This window comes from Phyllostomus hastatus, unplaced genomic scaffold (assembly GCF_019186645.2).
Source record: "Phyllostomus hastatus isolate PE091 unplaced genomic scaffold, TTU_PhHast_1.1 phas_contig_524, whole genome shotgun sequence".
Lineage (NCBI taxonomy): Eukaryota > Metazoa > Chordata > Mammalia > Chiroptera > Phyllostomidae > Phyllostomus > Phyllostomus hastatus.
In genome coordinates, this window is record NW_025333900.1 from 2,268,975 (window position 1) to 2,286,796 (window position 17,822).

At 40.1% G+C, this 17,822-nt stretch overlaps 1 protein-coding gene across 9 annotated transcripts in view; it reads left to right on the forward strand.

Moving 5' to 3' along the window:
• The window catches only part of PHACTR1 (phosphatase and actin regulator 1), a 537,076-nt gene that overhangs the window by 357,079 nt on the left and 162,175 nt on the right, over positions 1 to 17,822 (forward strand). The gene's annotated exons all lie outside the window — the stretch shown is intronic.

A 17,822-nucleotide genomic window follows, 5' to 3' on the forward strand; every position in this document is an offset into this window, starting at 1 on the left:
AATTTGTTCAGCCTTCATCTGCTCATAAAGGTGGGACCCGCTCCTTGTAGCCCCCTTCCTCTTTATCAGCCCCAGTTTTACTTTCTGAAAGGGAAATCCACAGAGTTAGCCTTTCCAGGAATGCTGTGAGCCCCCACCAGTGTTTGGCCAGGACACATTCGCATCTGTCTTCTATCAGCTGCAGGTTCTCAGCCTGGGCCCTTTGATTACCCTATAGCAGAACGCATTAGAGTTCAAGGTCATACACCACGGGATCTTTCGGCTCTCTGACACTCTGCATATTTTGTTTGGAAAACAAAATATACTATAAGTTAGCTAGAAATTAGGCCAGGGTTATTAGATGAACACAGCTTAGAATTTCACTCTTTTCAGAATTTTGTCATGGAAATAACAATAATATTTCATCAGATATACCTTCCTAGCAATGGAGTATTAAAAAAATGTAAGGAGGCATCCTTCTTTTTCTAACTGATGCTACTTAATGGCTCACTGTACCCCATGGTTGTTCAGCTCAGGTTTCTCCTTCAAATGCCTGTTAAACAAATACTTACCCAAGATCTCCTAAATGCCAGGCGCAGAAAATTAGAAGCTAAATGAGACAAAGTCTGCCCACACTGAATGCACACTATTAGAATGAAACAACTGGCAACCATTAATTACCAGGCTGCAAGATCAGTGATCATGAGGTGTACACAAAGTGCTCTGGAATCACAAAAAAGTGATGGCCTTAATTTAGTCCCAGTTGACAATTACTGCACGGAAAAATGACCTAAAGTCACCCCTGGGAAATATTAGTCCCTTGGGTTATTTCAGCCCTTGACCTGTGTGTGTACATACATGGAACAAACACTTATGCAGCACATGGAAATCCAAGCAATGGTTGCTGTCTAAAGAAAACACAATAGACTTACTGGCCAGTGGGATGTCCACACCCACTGGTGGTTCAATATTCAGTCTCCTCTTCATTTTGTGAGCAGCTGTTTTATACTTGCCAAGTGTTAAGCACCGGGTTACGCCCTTAGACCCATGTGTGAAAAATTCAGGTACCTTGAGTCTGGCCCAATGGGTGCAGGGGTAGAGATGGCAGTAGAGCGCTGAGGAGCAAAGAAGGCAGAATGAGGTTCTGCAGGGACTTTGGAATTGGTGTTAGCAGTCTGTAGAGAGAAGAGACATTCCAGATGCAGGAAGAAAGGCTGCAAAGGCATCACTTAAGGAGAGGCATATCCAAAAGAATTGTAAAGAAATTTAAGTGGTAAAAGAGCAGATTAGTGAAGATGTTTTGAGAGGTCGGGAAAGAGTGCCATTACCTCCAACTTCCTCTAAAGTGCTTGTGAATAAAATAATAGGTGATGAAAGTCATTGAATCCTTAATATAGCAGGTACTATTCTAAATGTGGCTCATGCATTTTCTTGTTTAATTCTTACTGTAGCCCCATGAAGTACTATTATCTGTTTTGCATTTGTGGAAACTGAAATGCACAGAAGTTCAATAACTTGCCAGCATCACATCTCCCCGTGAGGCGGGGAGCCAGAATCAGTCTGCTCCTTTGTGCTTCAGAACCTGCAGACTTCACCACAGCACCACAGTTACAGTCCTTACACCATGCCTAGAATTTTACAGATAGAACTAGGGGAGAGGATATTCCATACCGAGCAAATGGCATAAACAAAGGCACAGGTGAGAAACCAGAAGTATGTTTTAGAAGTCTGATTTAGTTGGAACATGAATTTATAACAGACACATGCAGGCAGATGTGTTAGGATTAGATCATGGAAAGTGGTAAAGATCCCAGAGCTGGGCTCTCATCTCCTTTGGAGCATAGAGGGGACATAATCACAGCTGTCCTTTGGGTGACTCACTGGCACTTACTGATATAACTGCCAGGGAAACGGTAGAGAGCCTGGCCAGGGGAGGCCAGTTAGAAAGCTATTGTAACAGTCTAGAAGACAGATAATTGGAGCCTGTTTGGAGTGGTGGCATGAGGAATGCAAAGAAGAGAGATTTGAGAGACACGGAGGAGGTAGAAATGACAGGACTTGGGAGGCAGGATGTGGGGGCGAGAGAGGAGAAATCAAAGATAGGTCTCAGGTTTTAACCCCAAGTGACTCATGATTAGTAGCACTTATTATTTCTCCTCCTCCTCCCCCTTCCCTTCCTCCTCCTCCTCCGCCTCCTTCTTCTTTTTTAGAATGGGTAAGAGTCAAATTTGAAAGATGAGAATATAAGGGCTTTCTGTTTTTTTTTAATCGATTTTAGAAGTGGGGGGCAGGGAGAGAGAGAGAGACATCAATTTGTTGTTCCACTTATGTATGTGTTCATTGGCTGCTTCTCATATGTGCCCTGACCAGAGATAGAACCTGCAACCTTGCATATCAGGGTGACACTCTAGGCTACCTGGCCAGGGCCAGGGCATTCTGTTTTTGCCAAGGAATCCTCATGGTCAGAGAGAACCTAGAAGGCCCCCATCACACAGTGAAGGAGAGGCCATCTAGTGGGAGTGCAGGGCACCCAGGCAGAGTTCCATTGTGTCTTGAAAAGAAAGGGAATCATTCTAACCTTATTGAGGAGGTTGTGTTTGTTTTCTAGGGCTCTCATGACAAAGTACCTCAAATGAGTGTCATAAATGGCAGAAATTTATTGTCTCACAATCCTGGAAGTTAGAAGACCTAGATCAAGGTATCAGCAGGTTTGATGCCTGTCTCTTAGTTTCTGGTTGTTGCTGACAATCTTTGTCATCACTTGGCTGGTAGATACATCACTCTGATCCCTGCATTCACCTTCACAGGGTGTTCTCTTGATATGTGTGTCTGTGTCCTAATGTTCCATTTTTGTAGGGACTTCAGTCATGTTGGACTAAAGACCCATCGTATCTATAATGTGACTTCATCCTAATCTAATCACATCTTTAATGGCCTTATTTCTAAATAAGATTACATTCTGAGATACTGAATGTATAGGACTTCATAGGACTTCAGCATGTGAATTTTGGGGGAATTCGGTTTGAACCACAACTGTGAATAAGAACACCTTCTTTCTCTCAAAAGAAAACTAGGTTTCTGTTCTTAGGCATCTTCTGGAGGCTCATGAGCAAGTCATATTGACTTTAGAATATTATCACTGTATGATGTGGGGACTGGAAATATCCAGGGCAGGGGGTACCTTTTGTAAAGTATATGATTATCTGACCACCATGCTCTACACCTGAAACTAATGCAAAATAATATTGAATGTAAGCTGTAGTTGAAAATTAAAATAAAAAATATATGTATATTATCACATCAATAAGAGCTGAGGTCAGCTGATAACCACTTACTGGACTTGAAAATATTTTTAATTAGCAAAAGAATGTCAGTACCTCAGCTGTTGCTGTGAGCAGCACCTTCCTGACTTCCAGCTCTAGAGCACTTCTGAGCAGTGATCACCCTTCTCCCAGATATCACACTCCAAAAACAGTGATTCCACAGCCAGGTACTTGTGCTGAATAGCTAGGGAACTCTCATTTGGGAATAAGCTGCCTGAGAGAAGGAACAGGTGGAGACCAGAGCCTGAGCTGGGAGTGCTCAGGATGTTCAGGTACAAATACGGTCCCGCATCCGGTTCCCAGTGGGAAGTGATTCGTGCCCCCTTTGTTTTTCTTTAGACATCAAACTTTGTCAGTGAAACAGTTTACAATTTTTAACACAAATTGATTTTTTTCTTCTTGGAGAATGAATTACTCATACTTACCTTGTTGAAAAGAAAAAAAACATTCTCCAAAAAAAATTTTAAGGTACCTGATTTTTAAAAATTTACCCTCATTCTTATAAGGCTGATAGGCTATTATGACAAGCAGGATAAGAGAGAAAACATTTGGGTCAAGATACATGGTTTTTTCCCCATGAAAAGGAAATGCTGACTCAAGGAGACCTGAGCGTGCTGTTTGGGTCAGATGGCTGTAGGTTTGGGCATCCCAGAGATGAACCGATGCCTCTGAATGAATCACAAAGAGCCCTGCCCTGGGTGTTTATAATTCAGATCCAGTCCTTCCCTAAATAGCTCTTTGGTGCTTTTCCATTTTTGTGTGGGTATATTTACATTTACACCCTATTTATATGATTTGCCAGAGCTTCAGGCTGATAGCTTAAACTTTTGCCTTCACTTCCCATTTCCATTGCCCTCCCAATCTCTATAGCCCTGCAAATGAGCTTTTCTGAGCTCCTCATTAATTTTTCACTCCTCTCCCTGCGGGAGATGCACAGATTTACAGCACTAGGATAGCAGGCCAAAGAATGCTTGGCAGGCCACTGCTGTGCCTGGCAATAGGTTTCAGAAACATACCTCCAGGGATTTTGACAAGTGAAATAAATGCCCAGTACCTGCTTGCACTCTAATTATAGGGTTCCCACTAGACCTCCAGAAAGTTGCATTATTTCCCAGTGTTGGGGTGTGCAGTGATTTGCTCTCTCTCTCTTTTAAATTGGGTGTTAAATTAAGAGTAGCAGTGTGATTCACTAGCAAGATCACTGGTCTGGCTGTGTAGTAATTTCTCTATGGTCATGGACAAGTGAGTTCACTCCTCTGAACCTTATTTCTTTATCTTCAAAATGTGAGGCTTAGGCTACACCATCTCCAAGATTCTCTTACATCCAACCCTCCTCATTTTGACAGCAGCCTGGTGTTCTTCTCTGCAAGTATAAAGAAAAGATATTTTACAAGTTTCTTTCAATATCACTGCTTCTCTAGCCAAGAACAGGATCTGTGTGTTGGAAGCCTTCAAAAATTCAACTGCATCCAGCTTGAGGTAAGAAATAGCCACAGAAAAGTCTTCTATTAGAGCACCTCATTACTAGCTTTTGTCTTGACATTGGGTGCAGTCTCCTGACCTTCCCTGCCCTCTCTCCCATTTGATCCATACATTCATCACTCCTGATTTAGCAAATTGAACACATTTCTTTAGGGACCTTTTAAAAAGTTACTCAAGAGCTGGAGTTTCATGTTCTTTAGGACAAGAGTGGGCCAGAGTCCTCTGTAATGAGTCTACATTCTCGGTGAGCATGACTTGCTCAGCTGGCAAAATTAACTCTATTGAAATTTTTACCCAGCTGGCTTAATTGGAACCAGGGTGTCTATAGGGTCCAGATGGATAAGGCTTTCAGGATGCTAAACTAACTAAATCAGTGGTGCACGTGATTTCCTTCTGCAAAGTCATCTAAAAGAAAATAACCTTCTGAATATATAGATGGTCTTCCAAGAACTAATAATTCAAATGCTCCTTGAACAAAATAGGATAAAAGCTGTGTTTCATCACCATGCACTGCCTGTATTTGTTGTCTAGAAGTAGTTATCTTGGGAATGAAGTCTTTTGATCAGAAGCCAGGAATGCTGTCACTGAAAACTGAATTCCCTTACATTGTCCTTGAAGACAATAAACAATGTCACAAAAAAGAAAATATAAAAAGAAAACCAGGTGGAAAAGAAAATATAGAGGTGTTAGGGATTGAGGAGTACAGTAATGTTAGAACTTTGTCCACCTAAATTGTATGTCATCCTAGATTAGAACTTTTGGAAAAGAAAATAGTTTGTAATGGCTTGCTTCCCTAACAGAAAAACCAAAGGAATTTTCATGATGAGCTAAAAATGAGAATATTTTTAGAAAAAATACAGCAAGGACTTGGAGTACAGACAATTTGTTACATCAACATTAAATCAGAATGTGTTAAATAGGCAATGGATTAGTTCTTCATATGAGCAGAGAATAGAACTGAGTACAGAATTTAAAACACTGGGTTAAAAAAAAACCTTAGTGTCATTTTTTTCATGTACGTGAAAAAGTGTTGGAAAATAAAATGTGGGGTTAGAGCAGTAGTTATTATGAGTGAAGCTCTGCCGGGATCTGAAGTCCTCACATGACCCCATCTTCCTTCCCACATTGGGCTCCCCCTCTAGGTTAGCGCCCCTCGAGCTCTGCTTCTAAAGCAAAGGGTTCAGGATAGATAGTCTCTCAGGCCCCTGCCAGACTTAATATTTTTTATTTTAAATCAACACATATGGGAAAAACATGTCAAACTTTATTAAGTTTTCAGTTGTATTCAAATATAGTAATAGTGGAAATGATGGACATGCTATTTGCCTGTTAACTAATTGTCCTCCTTTGCACAACACCCTCCCCAGCCACTGCTCCAGGTTACTGCTATTTGGAAAGGCTGTGTGATGCTACCTGGAAACTTACTTAAATAAGCCAAAAAGAAGTCTGCACTGCCTCTTTAAATGCTATAGCAGTATGCTTCCCTCCCAGGGAACTTAGGAACATAATAACAAATGATGGCCCTCTGATCACCCTTACTTTCCTAGTTTGACTAACGATTCACAAAGATTTATAGGAAAAATCATTCTTGCCACCCTGTTTTTGAACTTGAACAGATGTTAACACTTAAAGGGAAAGAAAAATTATGGGCCAAGAAGGGATGCTTAGGTCTCAGCACAGACTTTTGGGGATGCCACTGATGTCTCTTTCTTTGTCATCCACTCCACATTATTCTACTCTCTACCTCTGTTTACTGTAATGTCACCATACTTTTTTCCCTTTATGAGTATCTTCTGCCCTTTCCACTGAGTCACCAATGGCTCTCACAGGGGTCACTTTGCTCAAAGTCAACACACTGGAAGTGACTGACCATGAAAATTATATCTTTTGAGTACTGAAGGGAACTACTATTAACCAATTTTGTGCCTGGGTAAACCATCGTTCTGGTGAAATAAAAATATTTTTAGCAATAAAAATCTAAAAGAGTTATTTCAAAAAGGAAGAGGTATTCCCCAAAAGACATGAGAAGTAATTAAACCCCACAATAAAAAAGTGGAAAGCAGAAAAACAAAATGAGCAAAGAAAATGGTAAAATTTTATAAATATGAGTAAGTACTGATTATTTAAAAATCATAAAAATAATAATGAGAAATTGGGGGATTAAGTAAGGGCAGAACTTGCATTCTAAATAACAACATGTAAAATAGGATTGTATGTTCGAGTAAAGATGTTCTGAACTCACTGTTATTATTCTGGAGGTGGGGATAGAGATTCATTTTGAAATTTCTAAGTAAGCATTTTAAGTTTTTAAGGCTAACCACTAAAAGAATAGAAGTAGAATCTATAGCATAAACCAATAAGAAATGAAACCTCATTCTTTATTACCTAAAAAAAGGAAAATCTTGGTAATTAGAAGAGAATAAGAGTAGAAATAAATCCAAATATATCAGTAATTACAATAAACATAAATGGTCCATATATACCAGTTAAAAGATTGAAGTTGTTAAAAAGTATATAACAAAATCCAGAAATAAGCTATTTATGAAACATACCTAAAACATAAGAATATAGGAAAGTTTAAAGTAAAACGGCATACAAAGTTCACCAACCAAGTTTTTTTTAAAGACTGTTAGTTTATCCACAGCAATATCAGACAAAATATATTTTAAGTCAAGAAGCATTTATGAAGTTGAGTTTTTATGTATTGATAAAAGGAACAGTACATTAGGGAGATATAACAATTCAAAATGTATGTAGCTTACTAACTTCACAGTCTCAAAATATACAGGGTAGGTAAAAGTAGACTTAGAGTTGCATTGTGACACTTTTTGAGTTAATAAAGTTATTGTGGTGATCATGACCTGCATGTCTTTTTCCTTACAAACATCTGTAAACCTACTTTTGCCCACTCACATATACAGCAGAAGTTGGCAGAATACAAGGATAAATGAATAATTCTATTAACGTATGTCTAATAATTAACATACAACAAGGATGTAGAAAATAAAAATACACAATTAACAAGCTATAAAATTCCCAAAGCCCATCATAAGGTTAGATACTTAAAAATAAACATTCAAATGCTTTATGGGTTAAAGAATAAATTATACTTAATATTAAGTATTTAAAGCTGACAAAAATATATTACATGTCAAGTACATGTGAAATACAGTTAAAGCAGTAAATAGAGGGAATTTATAACCTTAAAGGCTACTAAAACATCTATCTATAGAATGAGAAATCTATAGTACAAGACAATCCATACAGCACTTAGAACTAACATGGAAGGTTTGGCAAGTTTATGGAATGAAAAATTAATATATATTTAAAAATCAATATAAGTCATATATAAGAGCAAAATAGTAATAAAACATAATAATAAATTTTAAGAGATTCTATTCCTGACAGCCCTCAAAACCACCCATTAGTATTGTTACAGAACAGGGCTAAGGGGGGTGTACGATATACTATTACTGAAAGGACCCCCCACCCCCACTAGTTTCACTATGCCCGCTGCCAGAGGAAAGACATCTCTCAATGCCAGAGATTTGTGAAAAAGAAAGGAAATGTTTATTTAAAGCTATACAGACTTAAAGTAGTGACCCAATGTCTTCATTAAAATATTAAAGTCTTTTAGGATACCCACAGATGCACACAGTCCTTCCTTCTTTCTCTGCCCTAATCTGGGGTACCGTATCTTGAGAAAAGAAGTAGAAGTCCGTGATTCAGGCTCCCAGCACCATTAGCTGTGTCACCATCATGATCTCCAGCTAATCCAGATCCATGTGGCACCTTCTCATGGCCCACCAGCAAGAGTCCTTTCACCCCTCTTCTTCCAGGCAAAGTCTCTTCTTTACTAATTCCTAAGCCACATGGCAAAAGGGAACACCCCAAAGCCATGTGGTCCTCATTCTCACCAAAGCTGCAGAGGTCCCCACTCTGCCAAAGCTGTGTGGTTCTCCCTCGCATGGCTTCCCAGTCTGGGTTTAAATCCCTGCACCAATTTTCCTCTGCATCCCCATTTCCGACTCCTCCTACAATCAGTTACACCTGCCAGCATTCCTGTATTCTTCCAGGTTTACTGGGCTGCCATCATAAGTCTGGGCAGGTGTGGCCCCATGGCACAGAGCCAACTATCTCCAAGGTCTCCTGCAGGCGCCATAATCAGGGGGAGCTGTACCCCAGTTACATCTTCGGTGGAAGTCACTTCCATCCCCCTGGCTCAAAGCATGGCCACAGCTATTTAACATATCTATGAAACCAGTTAAAGGTTATAAACATGTTAAATGACCATGCCAGAGTTTAAGTGCAAAGCTGTGGCTGTACAAAACAGTTCTGCAAGTTCCTGCTCCATGTGTCCCTTCCCCCATCTCACACCTGTGGAGGGTGAGGACATCCTATACATCTTTCTAATATTTCCTGGACACCTTGAGTTCTGGACTCCATTCCAAAACCCTATTTGGGGACCCCCTCTTGGCTGCATCCTGTTACAGTATGATTCTGGTTTCCAGTCAGTTCTCCATCTCACCCATAAAGGACCTGACCTGTATATTGTCACGAGGAGAAATTTGGTTCTCCCTGTGCCTTTTGACTCCTTTGCATATATCTGTTTCTGAGGTGATTCTTTCTTCTGTGTGTGTATGTATTAATCCATTTAATTTTATTCCCAAACCTTTATGAAAATACTACATTTCAGGTACTTTTGTCCAGTACCTATTTAGCAAGTTTCCTTTTTCAGATCTGGAAAAATTCCTCTCTGCAGCTGCTCTTCACAGCCTTCTGTACACGGATGGACTAGGCTTTATTTTGACTCCAGTTTGTGCAGATAACATCATTTTCTCCCTAACTTTGCCCACCTTTGATTCTGAGCCTTTGGATATCATGAAATTGTCCCCACAGTAATCCTGAAAAAGGTTTCCTAGCGTTAACTTCAACATTTAAATGACTATGTTGTCCACAGGTAGACAAAAGCTACAGTGCAGTACACAATAAAATACTTCCCGTGTGCTTACAAGGGCAGGGACACATGCTGTTATTCAACTTTGTATCCCCTGAGCCTAACATAGAGTGTTGCAAAAAGAGGGTGTCAATTATAGTTTTAAATGGATTGTATAAAACCACCAGTGTCCAGAAAACAGAGCAATTTATTTTAGATTTTCCATATGCAGGCAGGAAGGTGCTGCTTTGTCCTCTCACCCCCATCGCCTTCTCTGACACTGTGCAATCACCCAGTGACCTCTGTTAGGTCCCACGCTAATATTTGTCAGGCCTGGAAAATAGTCCAAATGTGGTCTCCCTTCCCTTGGCCCTTGGCTGGACTCCTCTTCCCACCCTAGGCCGATGGATCACCCACCCACAAGAAACCTCTGGGCATGGGACACCGACCAGTATACCAGCTCAGGCTTCATCTTCTGGAAGGTCTTGGTCATCTGAGCAAGGAATTCAGTGGTCTCAAGCACCCTGTCCTCAGAACATGATCTAAAAGCAGGTGTAGGCTTCAGAGTGTTCCCTCTCCTAGACATCCTCCCTGCATGGAGGGTCAGAGCTGGGAAGGGAGGCTGCTCAGGCACCAGGGACAGGGCGAGCTTCCTTTTTTTTTGCTTCCTGTACAACCCTGGATTACATCAGTTTGTAGCCTAAAGAACTGTGACTCAACATACTATCATTTTTTAGGTACAATCATAACGTGTAAGAACTTAAACAGACGTTAGAAATCTATCTTACCCAAACTTTTCATTAACTTAGAAACCAAGGCTGGAGAAATGAACTGACTTGCCCATGATCATACCACAGGGTCAGCACTAGAAAAGCAATAGAAAATGAGGGCTCTGGAGTCCAGATGATCCCTCTCATTCCTGTTCTTCTAGCTATGGATTCCATGCCTGTTGCTGTAGTTCCTGGATGCTTTGGCAAACTGTGTTGCTAACTCTGTTGCTTTTAAGTGAAAGTGGCTAATTGTAAGCAGGTTGCAACAAACTCATAGTAGAAGGCAGAGGAAGGTGTAGCCACATGCCCTGCAGCTTCTACATACCTTAGGTTGTTCTGAATAGTGAGATAATAAAATCCCTTTGTCAAATAGGATACCTCATTTAGAATCAGAAGTAGACACCAGTGAGCTATGGATGAGCTGAAATGCCAGGAGCCAAGTAATACAAAAAAGGGAGTAACATTGGCTTCCATTGAAGTTGTCCATTTTCATTCATTCAGAGGTCCCTCCAGGATAACATACACAAGACAACTGTGCTGGATCCCACAGAGCATCACAAATCAGCTCTCATTCAGCCTTGAATGCTATACTGTAATTCACTGAGTTTATTCTTTTGTGAAGTGAGAAGAGAAGGAGGAAATTAGCTTGGGTCTTTCTCTTTTCATTTATTTTTATATTATTTGTTCTTTTAACAAATATTTACTTAACACTTTTTATGCACTAGGTCCTGTGCTGGGTGTAAAGAATATAGAGGTGAATAAGGTAGATGTACTCCCTGCTCTTGAGTAGCTTCTTGCCTAGTGGGGAAAATCATAGGAGATTTTTGAAAGAGAAAGGAAGTATGGGAAGGAGCTAAACTGAGAATTTGGGAAGTCCTGATAGAACAAAAAGAGAGAAGGATCTCTACCTGTTAGCAAGCCATGGTGGAGAAGCTAATGCTTTGTGGCTAAACAGAGATGAGGAGAGGACTGATGTTTTTCATCTTCGTGGAAAACAAAGTGAATTACAGACTGAGGAATTCAGGTGGGGAAGTAACATTTCCATATTTTAAAAGTTTTTAGAATAGAAAAGAGGCATACAGAAGAGATTATGGAATATTCTTGTCTAATGGACCTTAAAATAGACCCACTAGCCTAGGGTGGTTTAGCTATGATCTTGTTTAGTCTGTGACTGATGCATTAGGAAACTCCTGAGGGAAGGTCCAAGCTTTATTTGCCTTTATATGGTTGACAGAATGCTTAGTGGTATTGGGCAAGATGAATCTAAAAAACTGGCGTTACAAAGTTTAAGACTGATGGTAGGTTTTGTGAACTGTGGGTGAGATATAAGTAATTCCAAAACACTTAGTTTTTATTATGCTTTTTAGTGGAATAATATTAAATTACATAGAAGAGACATCTTCTGAACCAGCCAAATAGTTTCATATGTATTTTTTTTGCAAAAACTTAAAAATGTGTTAGCAATCAGCTATATTTAGCCAGAAGAATATTAAATGTATACAAGTTCATAAATTGAGAGTTAAGCCAAAAGTTATATAAAAATTATCTTTCCAGTTACTAGAAACAATCAATAATAAACAGTCAGTCACTGTTATCATGTGCCTTATCACTGTTATTATTATTTCAGCCAGCTTGTCACACCAAGTACTTTGACAGAAATATAGCAGTCATGTTACACATTTGAGGCTAATGTTTTGAGTTGGCCAAAAAGTTCATTTGGTTTTTCTCCATAAGATGGCTCTAGTAGGGCTTAGTTGTCTTTAATTTAACTTCATTTGAAGCAGTTTTGTTAGATTATACTGTGACAGCTGTTATGTCGGCGTGCATTTTTTAAAAAAACTTATCAAAATTGGTGAATTTTTGTGTAGCCATTTTAATATTGAAGATGGAAGAAAATATGCAACATTTTCAGCAGATTATGCTTTATTATTTCAAGAAAGGTAGAAATGCAACTGAAACACACACACAAAATAAAAGATTTGTGAGATGTGCAAAGGACTGATTTCAGTCATTAAACAAATAGGGAGAGTGACATGTTCATCAGTCACAGCACCTTCTCCATATACTGCACAAATCTTTTATTTTTTTCATTTCAGTTGCATTTCTATCTTTCTTGAAATAATGGCTACACAAAAATTCACTAATTTTGATAAGATTTTCTTAAAATGCATGCTGATATGCCAGCTGTCATAATACAATCTAACAAAATTGTTTCAAATGAAGCAAAAGACAACTAAGTACTACTAGAGCCATCTTACAGATGTTGGCCAATGCAACATTAAGAGGCACCAGACAGCTTGCTTGCTCTGTCTCTGTTCACACGAAGAAGAGGTCATGTGAGCACACCATGAAGGCGGCTCCCACAAGCCAAGAGAAGAGGCCTCAGAATGAAACCTACCTGTGCCAGCACCCTTATCTCAGACTTCACACCTCCAGAACTGTGAGGAATAAATGTTTGTTGTTTAAGTCACCCAGTCTGTGGTATTTTGTTATGGCAACCTGAGCAGACTAACTAACACCTTCCCAACATTTTCAACATCACTCCTAGAAAAGAAGCACAGTTGAGGATGTGGCGATGTTAGTGACCTATTAATATATAAAATAAGCAAATAAGCAAAGCACAGAGCATCTCATCTTCCATCACATGTGATTCAAATTGTGTCAGTGGTGGTCGTCATCACTATCCTCGACACTCACTTTGGCTCACTTTTAGTGGTGCTCTGCTAAGTCTGCAGGATACAAGTAGAGCAGGCATGGTCTCTGTCTTCTAGGGGTTTCTGTTGATTTCAGTCATTAAACAAAGCAAATGTATGTTGTAGGATTCCCACCATATCTTAGCTTTATTGTGGCTTTCCTATGTAGGAATAGGGAGAGTGAAAAAATAAACCTACCCACAACAAGAAGGTCATTGAAAGATTTAAGTGCACAGAGAATGAAGGTGAAGAGTGGCAGAAGGAAGGATTGTATCTTGAACTTAAATTGGAAATCTAATTGATACTTTACTTTCACAGCTAAAGTGGATTATAACAGGATAACATATCAAGAGGAACGGTTGGGTTTTGACCCACTGGCTTGTCATGTTTCATGTCTGTGTGTCCAGTCATATAAGCACAAGAAATCAAGTGAATAGGAACAATTGTACTTTTTGAAACCCAAAAGGTAGAAGGGAGGTCTCTTTTGATTTATGTGGTACTGTTAACTTGTGTGCCTTCCACTTGCTAGAGTCTGAAATAATCACAACTGGACATGGCATTCTTTCCCATTGTGCTCCGTCTTTTTTAAACCCCAACCCACAAATGATGTTAACTTTTGAGTTTTTATGCTACTCCACAGCTGGCCAGTGCATTCAAGCATCCTACAGAGGTGAAAAATGAATCTTTCCAACTCATGCTTTTTTTTAATATTTTACCAACATGATCTCCTGAATAAAAATCAAATTGACAAATTAAGGAAATAAATTTGACCATTTGTTTTCTACATCCCTGGTATTAATTCTTTTATCCTAAGAGCAAACACATGATTGTCTCATTCACAAGACTCTAGAAGTAAAAGAGGAATTCCTCCTCTGATTAGATTTTAAGCTAATATTTCAGGTCCTTCAAATATATAGGATAATTCAAAATAGTTGGATGGGTCTTAGGAGCTGAGCCTTAGGAGGGAAGGCTGCTTATATATGTATCATCTTTTTTTACTCTTTAAACTTGAAGAAATTATACCTGGGAAATTTCTTAGAAAAGCAGATCAAATCTTGGCGATGTTGTGAGGCTGTGGACATTAAAAGAAGGCAGGCACTGTAGGGAAAAGAGCAAGTCAGAGACTGAGTGCAGGGCAGAACCCAGGGAAGGAAGCCTGTGCAGAATCTGCAATGGTCTTAGTTTTCCACTTGTCTGTAAAATACTTGGATTTAGCCTTGGCTGGCATGGTTCAGTGGATTGAGCGCTGGCCTGCAAATCAAAGGCTCACCAGTTTGATTCCCAGACAGGGCACCTGCCTGGGTTGCAGGCCAGGTCCCCAGTAAGGGGCATGTAAGAAGCAACCACACATTGATGCTTCTCTTCGTCTCTTCCACCCCCTCTGTCTAAAAATAAATAAAATCTTTTAAAAAATGAAATACTTGGATTTGGGCTATAAGTCAGCATTGTCACAAATTTGTTTATTAAGCATAGCTTTGGTGACTATTACTTTAAGAGAAAGTCTTCATATGGAGAAGTGCCAGGAAAAGTAACAAGTGAAGGTTAGATCTAGTTTATGAATAGTTTCAAGAGGCATCTCGCTTCTCCATGCTATCATGCATGACCTCTGGAATGTTGAAAAGGTCTTTTATTGCATCTGTGCTTGAACGGAGAAAAACAAAGATGCTTTAGAAAGGCAAGATAGCATAAGTTTTAGATGCATAGAGAAGAACTAATCTGATATTAAAAGAAGAAAAAACTCAGGCTCTTCATTACCATAAGCCTTCATATGGTAGAGGGAAAATAATTAGAAATGTGTTTCCCATAAATACAAATATAGACAAGTCAGACGTATACTATTTTTGCAGAACCAAGTTAACTCCTTGCAGCCCACAAAGCTACAAATAGGCTCAGTTTGACCTCCTTTGAGCTCTGCTGGTATTCTAGGTAAGGAATACTGTCCCTAAAACTCTAAGTGGTCTATTAGATTTCTTTATGTGTTTTTGGGAAGAATGGGAAGCATTGTACCTACTACAGATTATTTTATTTCTAAGGAAATAATATCCAGGTCAATGCAAATTCATCTCTGCCTTGCCTTCCCTAATTCCTTCTCACCTATTTCCCCAGCACCCTCCACCTTCTGCCTGACTGCCACTAGCAATGGTATAAAGGAGTGATTGTACTCTAAAATAAATTATTGGGGATAATTTATGGTTATTTTTTTACTCAATCATGAGTTATTAGTAGTAATATTCAGAGATTTTATTTTTTTGGTTGTTAGAATAGAGAAACGTTATTTTACTTTTGAGCCTTAGAAACCATGTACCTTTCTACAAGAAAACTGGATTAAAGCTGAAGAATGTCCCTTTTCCCCTGGCTAACTGGCTGTAATGGGTGCTGAGTAGTTCATAACCAGATTCACTTTGAACCATTGCAGACCTCCCTCCCGTGGAGCCAGCTGCTGCGCCGGGGCCTCCATACACACTCTAGCAATCCTGCCTGTCTCCAGTATGCTCCCCTTCCCGTCCTCCTCAGTGACTCTTCCTCCTCTAGTGTCTCAGCACCTCTCCCCACGTGGTCTTCCTGCTCCCAAACTCCTGCTCCGATCCCCACGGTGTGATTTTATGAGCTTGATACAGAAAACAGCAGCCCTCAGATGAGAATGCTCCAAACTTCCTACCATATACTCTACCTGTTCTCCATGTCCTCCTGTTGTGATGACAAAGACCACTTTACCTTGATGACAAAGACTCTACCTTTTAAAGAACCATCTGGATCCTGTTCTTACACCTGGTCAGAATCTCACTCCATCTCCTTTCTCTCCTAGAATCCAGTTTTCATTTATTGCTACATCTTTCCCCACCCCAAAATTCTGTGGTGCCTCTTTTCCATACTCTCCCCTGGCACCACGGCCACTGGGGTGGTTTTATCTCCCCAGCTGAACTTCTCAGTTGCTCAGTGCTTTCTTGAAACTCCTCCTTTAAGGTACCACACCCTCCATATTGCTCCTTCCAGTTTTCCTCTTTCTTAACATCCCAAGGACACCATCCCAGTTGACCAGTCCCTCCTTTTTAACACCCTCTTCTCTCAGCTTCTGTTTCATTGCACTTTTCTGCTTTTCCTTCTGTCTCCCTGAACACTCCTGTGCCTCTCCCCAGTCAGCAACCCTTAGAGTCCCCATGGGTTTGGTCCTGAACTCCTTCTCTTTTGCGTGCCCCCCATCTCTAGAGGATTTTCATCATGCACATGGCTTCAGGTATCATCTGTATGCTAATAAAACCCAAGTTTTTATTCCCATCCAGATTTTCTTTTAAGCTCCTGACTCCCATTTGATTTCTCTACTCTGTCTCACATGGACCTCAAACTCAGTATGCCAAAATCAGACTCATCCTCCACCTCCCCTAAGCTGATTGTCCTTCTGTGGTTCCTCCCTCCATCCTCTCGCTTACTGAGGATAGACATCTTCCTGACTACCACCTCTCACATTCAGGCAGCCTCTAATTCCTGTTCATTATTAGCTCCTGTTTGTAGGGCACGTTCACTTCTCTGTAGTTCCAGTGCCTCCTTCCTAGGCCAGCCTCTAACTTCTCCTGTCTGGACTATCACAGTAGGGTCCTCTGGTTTCTCTACGTCCCCTTGGCACCCTGCTATCAAGTCTTGGCCTTGTAGCAACAGCAATGGTTTTAAAGCAAAAAATGTAATCATAGTTCCTCTTTAAGACATTTTAGTAGCTTCCAACACACTTAGAAAGTTTGGGCTCCTTGGCATGGCCTATGAGGCCCTGCTCGAGCCAGCCTTGCCTGCAAGCTACGGCATCCCCTGCCACCCTCCCTGGCACATGCCCAGCCCCATAGCCTTCTCTGTGCTTGTGTTTCCCACACCATGGCCTTGGCACATGTCCTCCCAGTCTTCATCTGGATAAGCTCTTACTTATCCCTTCAGTCTTTCTAAATGTCATTTGCTCAGATGTTTCCAGTTTAAATCAGACACCACTATCACCATTGTTCATGATACCTTTTTTGTTTCCATGGAGCTCTTCTCAATTCACAGTCATTTGTCTCCTATTCTGATTATCTAATGTTTGTCAGCCCCAGGAGACTGCAAGCTGTGAGTCCTCTGTCTATTCAATCCTAGCTGCTCCTGGCACATGGGAGGCACCCAATGATAGTTGTTGAATGAATTAGTGAGTAAATGTTGAATAGGGGCACATTCCTGGAATTGACTTAGAACTCTGGTGGCTCAGGCTGGCTCCTCATACACATATAAACCCTTTCACCTTCTGCTTCTGAATGTTTAATCTTTAAATTTCTAAATAGGCATGAAAGATACCCACTAAAATCCAAACATAGTTTATTGATCCAGTAAAATGGCACTAATTTAGAATGTTTTAACAAGAGCTATTCATGCTTGAACACATTTTTTAGCTTTCACTTTACCATGATAGTTTAAAGTTTTTTTTTTTAATTGGGAAAAGAAGCAAAATATACATTTAAAATTAGCCCCTACCCCAATGAAAGTCTCTGTAATTTCTAAGTCTAATGGATGATGGTAAATCAGAAAGGTAGCTGATTTAATGTCATCGCCAGGCCTAGTATTACTGTGCTCAAGTATGTAATAATCATCAATGCTCAGACAAGCAGACATTGAGTGTGCTGTGAAT